This window comes from Phascolarctos cinereus, unplaced genomic scaffold (genome assembly GCF_003287225.1).
Source record: "Phascolarctos cinereus isolate Bilbo 61053 unplaced genomic scaffold, phaCin_HiC Scaffold_2;HRSCAF=192, whole genome shotgun sequence".
Classification (NCBI taxonomy): domain Eukaryota; kingdom Metazoa; phylum Chordata; class Mammalia; order Diprotodontia; family Phascolarctidae; genus Phascolarctos; species Phascolarctos cinereus.
The window spans coordinates 145,289,511-145,298,687 of NW_027555625.1; positions in this window are offsets into that span (position 1 = coordinate 145,289,511).

A 9,177-nucleotide genomic window follows, 5' to 3' on the forward strand; every position below is an offset into this window, starting at 1 on the left:
GACCCTATTTGGGGTTTTCTTGGCAATTGGCTTGCCGCTTCCTTCTCCAGCTCATTTTACAGATGAGGAACTAAGATACATAGGGTTAAGTGACTTGCCCAGGCTCACATAGCTAGTAAATGTCTGAGGCCAGATTTGAACTCAGGAAGATGAGTCTTCTTGACTCCAAGCCTGGCCTTCTATCCACTGTGCCACCTACCTGCCCAGAGTCAGGTACACCTGAGTTCAAATCCAGCTTCAGGCACTTACTAGCTGTGTGACCCTAGGCAAGTCACTTAATATCTGTTTGCCTCAGTTTCCTCAATTAGAAATGGGGATAATAACAATACCATCCTTGAGGGATTGTTGTCAGACTCAAATGAGATAATATTTGTACAAAATATTTAGCACAGTACCTGGCATATAGTAGGTGATCTATAAATGCTTATTATCCTTACCCTTGATTCCATGTACTGCATAAACAGTGAAACAACCTGATAGAATCTGTATAAGGACAGCATCATGGTATGGAAATAGCCAGCGAAATGTCATGGGAGCCTGGTTTTGAGTAAGACGTGGCCAAAGCTCACCCATTAAACCTAGCATCCCACAGGAAGAGTCTAAGTTTGAAGGGGTGAGGGGTGGAGAGATGAGGATGATGGCCAAGGTGGAATGGTGTAGAAACGGCCAGGGAATGCTTTGGAGGTCTGGTAGATTCTCTGTAAAGGATTAATGGGCAGTTCATAGAGTTTTAGAAGGACTTTAGAGATCTGGTTTGTATACAGGTGTTTGCCCGAGGGTTGACTGTATAAGAGGAAGAGAAAAGCTTATTGCTTCCTCTTGGGTGGCCCCTACCCTTGGAAACCGTACATCATCATCAGACTTTTCAGACATTCCTTTTCTTGATCCACTGGGCAGGAGCCACTCTTGAGTTGCTATCCTTAGTTCTACCCTACTCTGTCCAGGAAAGTCTCTGTCAGTCTTCCTAGAAGGAAAACAATGGGGAAAGGACAATATATCTACAACTAGGTGGCACAGTACATAGAGTATTAGGCCTAAAGTTTAGAAGAATTGAATTAAAATCCAGCCTCAGATACTTATTAGCTGTGTGACCTTGGGCAAGTCACTTAACCTCCATTTGCTTTACTTTCTTCAATTGTAATATGGGTTGTTGTAATGCTGAAATGAGATAATATAACAGAGCATTTAATACAGTTCCTGGCATATCATAAGTGCTATATAAATGTTATCTCTTATTATTACTAATAATAATATGTATATAGTACCTGGAATATAGTATTAACTATATAAATGGTAATGATTATTGTTATTATTATGTTCACCTCAGCAAAATTCCATCACTATTAGCTAGTGAATTGGGGTATGTTTTGTCTTAAGCCGGCATTTCCTTTCATATAGAGGAAGAACAGGATCTACCTGGTTTGATCTCTCTCTGCTTTGGGGAAGTTTATCAAATATAACCATTAATAAGATTTTCTCCCATACAGCTCAGGAATCCAGCCAGGATGAGACTCTGACAACTTAAAGAGCAAGTCTGAATCTCTGCCCCTTTTTCCCCTTTAAAGATAGTATGACATTCAATATTTTTCCCTCCTTTTGCTGCTTCCCATTTACAAATGATGGAGCATTTGAACCACTGTCTTTTTGAGGCTACATTTTCTGGAAATTGACATGGTGAGGCACTGAAGATGCTTCTCTGTCCACAGAAACCAGTCTCTAAATCCCAGGGCTTGAGCCCTTCCTCTCATCAGTGGTCATTTGCTTTGATGCAGAAACTTCTGCTTTGAGTCAGCTGCATTCAGTGGACCTTCAGATCTCTCGAACTCTTGTGATCAGTGTTTGGTCACCTATGATCAGGCAAAGAAATATAAACATAGGAGGAGTGGCCCCAAATCCTGGCCCAGGCTTACCCAGGCAGGACATGTGCTGTCTGTCATATGCTGGGCGTTTTGTACTTTCTGAAAATTTTATTGTTTGTTGAATATAGACACTTATCTTTTGATAAGAAAAACTTCCTGGTAATCTGAACTCTCTGAAAGTATGTAATGGATGGTCTCCAGGATAAAGTCAAGTTAACATAACATTTACTAAGCACCTACTATATGCCTGGCACTGTGCTAAATACAGGAGATACAAAGAAAGGCAAAAACAGGGTCGCTACTCTCAAGAAGTTCACATTCTGATGTGGGAGACAACATGCAAATAACCATGTGCAAACAAATTATACACAGGAAAAATTGGAGATAATCTCAGCAAAGGTACTAAGGTTATGGAGAACTTAATCTTTAAAAAGCCTTCTTTTAAAATTTTAATATTTTATTTTTTTCCCCAATTACACATTAAAACAATTTTTTTTAACATTTTAAAACAAGTTTTGAGTTCCAGTTTCTATTCCTCCCTCCATATCTCCTCTCCCCTCTACCTGACATGGTAAGCAATTCGATATAGTTTATACATGTGCACTCATGCATATGCAACCATGTAAAACATTTCCCTATTAGTCATTTTGTACAAGATGACTTGAATAAAAAAAAGTGAAAAATAGCATGCTTCAGTCTGTATTCAGACAGTATCAGTTCTTTCTCTGGAGGCAAACACTATGCTTCATCATTAGTCCTTTGGGATTGTCTTGGGTCATTGTATTGCTGAGAATAATGAGGCCGTTCATAGTTGATTATCATACAATGTTGCTGTTACTATGTACAATGTTCTTCTGGTTCTGCTCATTTCACTTTGCATCAGTTCATGTAAGTCCTTCCAGGTTTTTCTAAAACCATCCCGCTTGTCATTTCTTATAGCATAGTATATTCCATCACAATCATGTACTACAACTTGTTTAGCCATTCCCCAAATGATGGGCAATCTTTTGATTTCCAGTTCTTAGCCACCACAAAAAGAGCTGCTGTAAATATTTTTGCACAAATAGGTCTTTTTCCATTTTTGTCTTTTGATGTCTTTGGGATATAGATCTAGCAGTGGTGTTGCTGGATGAAAAGGTATGCATAGTTTTATGGCTCTTTGGGCATAGTTCCAAAGCTCTCCAGAATGGCTTCTTACAGGAAGTGAGACTTTAGCTGAGACTTGAAAGAAGCCAAGAAAACCAGGAGACGGAGATGAGGAAAGAAAGCATTGCAGACATGAAGGACGGCCAGGAAAAATGCGTGGAGTCAGGAGATGGAGTGTTGTATGTGAGAGATCGCATGATGGCTAGTATCCCTGGATCTCAGAGTGGAGGGGATTAAGGTAGATTTTATATTTGATCCTGGAGGGAAGAGGTCATCAGACTTGATGGGTTCTCACTCACTGGAGATCTTTAAGCAGAGGCTCGATGACCATGTGTTAGGGATGTTGTAAAGGAGATTACTGTCTAGATATGGTTTAGACTAGATGGCCCCCGCCTTTCCAGTGTCAGTTTCTATGATTCTGTGACATCATGTGTATTATAATAAAGGCCTCTGATAGACACAGGGGAAATACATTTCAAGGCTTGAGTAATCAGGCTGTTTGTGCAGCATATGGGACCAAAGGAATAATGTAAAAACATTACAGAGCAGAGGATAGCTGCAGTCAATGGCAAAAAGGGCTGTTGTCAATGTATCTGAAGAATAGGGGATACATCAGAATGAGTGTTGCCTCCTTCAAAGTAGTGCCCTTGTGAAGTTATCCACTTATACCAATGATCTTGACGTGACTCAGTTTTCTCCAAGCATTTCTAGAGGGCATCTTTGGGAACAGCCTTCAGAGCCTGTGGTATATACAGTCTTTTGAATATCTCTAGTCACAGAAAATTTCCATCCTTAAAGGGTGAATTTGATTTGGGATAACAGCTCAAAGCCAGAAGGCAGATTGGGCAAATGATATGGGTGATCAAACTGGTGATACTTTTAATGTAGGAGGAGAAGTTTCTCTTTCCTGGCTTTGACTACTGACTCCAAAAGTAATTTTAAAAGAGGTGTTAGTTCTGAAAGTGTGATGAGCAAAGTCAGCATAGGAAAGGAAGTACGCAGACTTCTACAGCAGTGATTACTTTGGAAAGACAGCTTTCATTTAGTCATGTGTGAGTTCTGGTATGTTGTGTTCAAAATAAAAAAAAAAGACACTGCCACAAAATAATCCCATTACTTTATAGTCAAAAGTGGTGGCTCAGAAAAAAAAAATCAAAATATAAGCAATTTGAATACCCAGATTTGTCTTCATGTTAATAATGTTTTCTACCCAATGTTGATTCCCCTCCTCTCCCCATCCTCATCTGTAATTACTTGGTAAATGCTCTGCTTCTCAATCCTGAAGTAAATAAGTTGTCTAAGAAAAAAGTATGACATGAAAGTGAAAAGCACACTTGACTATACAAAGTGTTCAATGGCATATAGAAGTTTGAGGAATGGGGTATAGAGAAATCTTTGAAGGTTGACCCCATTCCTACCAACAACCTTAATCTCTAATTAGGGATGAATGTCTTGTTGATATTCACTGCCATATTTAGCTATGTTCTTTTTTTTTTTGTCTTTCTTCTTATCTCCACTGCTTAGTATAGTGCCTAGCACATAGTAGACACTTAATAAATGTTTATTAACTTAGTGACTTTTGGGGCTCAGTTCCAAATTGCTTACCAGGATGGCTGGATCAAATTTCCAGCTGATTCATTCAGCTGATGTGTGCATTTCCTCCTACAGCCCCTCTAATAATCGTCATTTTCACCAATCTGATAGGTGTGAGGGAGAATCTTAGAGTTGTTTTAATTTGCATGTCTCTAATTATTAGTGATCGGGAGCATTTTTTTCATGTATCTGTTGCTTTTTCTTCATATCCTTTGATCATTTATCTATTGAGGAATGGTTGTCATTTTCATATATGTGAATCTTGGATATCAGTCTTTTATCAGAGAAACTTGCTACAAAGATTTCCCCCCAATTAACTGTAAACTCTTTCAATTTTAACTGTACTGATTTATTTTGTGCAAAACATTTTCAATGTTATACAATCAAAATTATATTTTGCCTTCTAAGAACTTCTCTTTCAATAGCTGTTCGCCATGCCTGGAACACTCTCCCTCCTCCCTGCCTCCGGGCTTCCCTGGCTTCCATCAAGCCCCAGCTAAAATCCTACCTTCTGCAAGAAACCCTCCCTGATCTTCCTTAATGCTAGTGCTTTCCCTCAGTTATCTCTTATTTATCCTGTATAATCATATGTGTATACACAGGAGCTCTCTCTATAAATACATATATATATATGCATTTGTGTGTGTGTGTGTGTGTGTGTGTGTGTGTGCGCGTATGCACAGGAGCTCTCTCTATAAATACATATACATATTTATAGAGAGAGCTCCTGTGTATACACACACACACACACACACACACACACACACACATATGTATATTTATATGTATGTATGTATATTTGCCATGAGTGAAAACCCAACAGGTCTGTTTATGTCTACATACAAATTTGTACATAGTGGTTTGCATATTGTCTTCCTCCCCCCATCCCTACCTCGCATTAGACTATGAGCGCGTTGAAAGCAAAGACCTTCCTGTTTGTATTCCCAGAGCTTAGCAACATGCGAGGCACATAATATTTACTGATCAACAGAGCAAAGGAGTAAAGACAGAAAAGGATTGAAATGATCCAAAATAATCTTATTAGTGTTGGATAATAGACTCATGTGCAAGTTTTTCAAAAGTTAACAATTGAGAACCTCATTTTCAAAAAGACATTTACAAGCTGGGTTGGACTAGAATGGTGAAGGAACTGGAGATGAAAGAACTGAAGATGTTTAGTGTGTAGGTGAGAAAACTAGGGGTGTGAAGTTGGAGAGGAAATGGAGGAGATGTAGAACAGGACAGTTATCTTCAAGGGTTTGAAGGACTATCACATGTAAAAGAGATTAGATTTGTGCTGCTTGTCCCCAGAGCAAAACTAGGAACAACGGGAGAAAGCTATGAAAAGATAAACTTAGGTTTACTGTAAGGAAAGACTTCCTAACAGAGCTATCCCAAATCACAATGGTCTGCCACTAGAGAGAGCCGGTTTCTCCTCGCAGAAAGTCTTCAAGTAAAGACCACTTGTGAGGTAGGTTGTGGCGGGGATTGCCCTGTTCAGGTCAGACCATGGGGTATCAGAGGTCCCTTTTTAAAAAATTATTAAGATATTTTGTTTTTATATCATCTTCATTTCCAAATACATCCCTCCTCTCCCCAGAGGGCCAACCCTTATAACAAAAGGTGGGGGAAAGCAGTTTATCAAAACTAACCAACAGATCAATCTATCAATCAGCAAACTATTATTAACCCTGTGCTGGGCACTAGGGATACAAATACAAAGAAACAATTCCTATTCTCAAGAAACTGACTGCATATATAATATTCCATATTCCCTTACCTCTGCAAAAAAAAAAAGGGAAGGTAGTACATCTCTCCTTCTAGGCCAAGATGGTCATTATGATTACACAACGTTCATTTTCACATTTGTTTTTTCCAGAGGTCACATCTGACTTTGAGATTTTGTGATTCATATTCTTCTCTCTCTCTCCTTCTCAATCTCTCTTTGTGTCTTTATCTCTCTCAATCTTCTCTGTCTCTCTCTGTCTCTGTCATTGTCTGTGTGTGTATGTGTGCGTGTGTGTCTAATAAGAGATGAAACATCATGTTTTGATGTAAATAATGATGTCACCAGAAGAAACATCAGGGCTTCCATTTGCCTCCCTTTTTCCTGTTCTTTATTTTCTGGTATGAGTAGGACAGGCCACAAGAGGCCGCTCTTTTCCCTTTAGTCTGCATCCCTGGTGTCTGGTTAAATTTCGTTTCCTACCCAAACCTCCAAAGGTGGACACAACCTACTTTTTACTGCCAGTATGGAGACAGTTTGGGGAATCTAACCAGATTTAGACCTGGTCTTACCTTCTAGCATCAGCCAATCCTTGGGCTCTCATCCAACAAGGCAATCGATGGTCCTTAAGCCACCGCTGTCTTTTTTACTGATGAGCTTACGCACCTGGTACTTAAAGGAAAGTGCTGGACTTTCTCAGAACGCACCCTGAATATTCCCCTAGAGTCACAGGATCATAAATTTGGAGCTGGAAGAAACCTTAGAAGTCATCCGCTGTAATTCTGTTCTATTTTATGTGTTTTCTGTCTGCTTGTTTGTGTCAGTATGCATTTATCATAAGATATATATCCTGCAAAATGCTGCCCCAACTGATGCCATTTCATAACAATGGCATCCATATATTATATCCAAACCCACCATAAAGTAATAAAACTCTACTATGACATCATGTAGTCAGACACTCATTTCTAATATCATCCCTGTGAGACTAACTGACCCTTGTCACCTTGCTTTCATCTAACAGCTTTCTTTTCCACCAAAAAAAAATGAATGATATTAAGGAAGGTAACAAGCCTTTATATAGTACCTACTATGTGCCAGGCATTGTGCTAAGCACTTTTTTACAAATATTATCTCTTTTGAACCTCACAACAACCCTGAAAGGTAAGTGCTATTATTACTCTCATTTTATAGTTGAGGAAACTGAGGCAAATAGAGGGTTAAGTGATTTGCCCAGGGTCACACAGCTAGTAAGTGTCTGAGACTGGATTTGATTTCATGTCTTACCGAATCTAGGTCTGGCACTCTCTCCACTGCACTACCAGCTGCCTCATATTAAACTGAGCACTCCTATATTTTTTGTTAGGCACGTCTTACCTTTTCTAATAAGCTCCTTGAGATCAGGGTCCGCTCCGTATCTGTCTTTGTATATCTCTCCACATTTAGCCTAGTGTTTCTCACTTTAAAAGTCTCACTTTAGGAGTGAAATGGACCTCAGAGATAATTTAATTCAATCTCTTCATTTTTACAACAGAAAGAACAAGTCCAGAGAGGTTAAAAGACTAGCCTATGGCTAGCTAATGATAAGTAGAAAAATATATCAGCCAGGCTTACACCTCAGACATCAAAGAAAAAAGAAAAGGACCCATGTGGACAAAAATGTTTAGAGAAGTTCTTTTTGTGGTATCAAAGAACTGGAAACTAAGGAGCTGCCCATAAACTGGCGAATGACTGAAGAAATTATGGTACACGAGTGTGATAGAATGCTATTGTGCTGGAAGAAATGGTCAAAGAACAGTTCCAGCGATACCTGAAAAGAATTTTATGAACTGATAAACATCTAGGGAGGAAGAAGGAAGCACAGTGAGGCCTGAAGGTGGAGAGGAAAGTGCAGGCAAGTCACTAATGGACAGGATACTGTCCTGAGAGGCCATCCCCCTTCTGTGATTACTGCTGCAGCTGTGTCTGGCCTCCACCACTTCTGCTTGGAGTTGCCTCTGCTAACCCAGTTAAAGGAGACTCAAGGAAGACTGCTTGTGATAGTTTGGGGAAATTGGCTGTGAAATTCTTCAGGCAGCAGTGAGGCTGTGAAGGGAGAGGCAGGTGCCCAGAGAAATCAGGGGACTCAGCAGCGCAGATTCAGATCTTGGCATCCCTTGTGTGTATGTGGCAGTTTGTGTATTCTCCTGGTTGCCCTCTTGGGGACTATGTCAAGGGACTTGTGTTTGTGTCCCCGAGGCACTGTTCATATTTCTGGTCATGCTGACTACTGCCTTACACTCAATGTGTCTGTACCCAGTGCAAGGTCTAGGATGTCCCAGAGACAACCTTCTGTGCCTTGAGGAACGTTCTTAACGTGTATCAATAATGCTGCTGGTTAAGGGATTCAATGACTTCTGGCAGGCTAGAACCTAAGCCCCCTAACACCTGGTCTAATATTCTTTCCAGTCCACCAGGTTTGTTGAATGAGTGGATTCGGTTTCCCTTCTGCCCTGGGACTCTTCTTCAGAAATCTAAACATGAAGGCAAGCTCAGCTACCCATGATTTAGATATCCCTTATCAGACAAAGTCTGATCTTTCATTCTTTTATCATCTCTCTACACTAGTATATGCTGCCAGTGACGTAGAGGGTGAAGAGAAAAGATATAATAATGATTACAAGACCTACCTTAATGCACACATTTCTTCCCACAAACAGGGAGACACTCTTCCAAAAGCCACTTTCAGAAGTGGGCTATGGGCCTCAATTATACCTGCTTTCACTTTCACCTGTTAGACCACTCCTAAGCTATGACCAGAGCTTCAAGCCCTCACTGTCCACACTTACCCATATGAACTCTCAGGCCACTTCC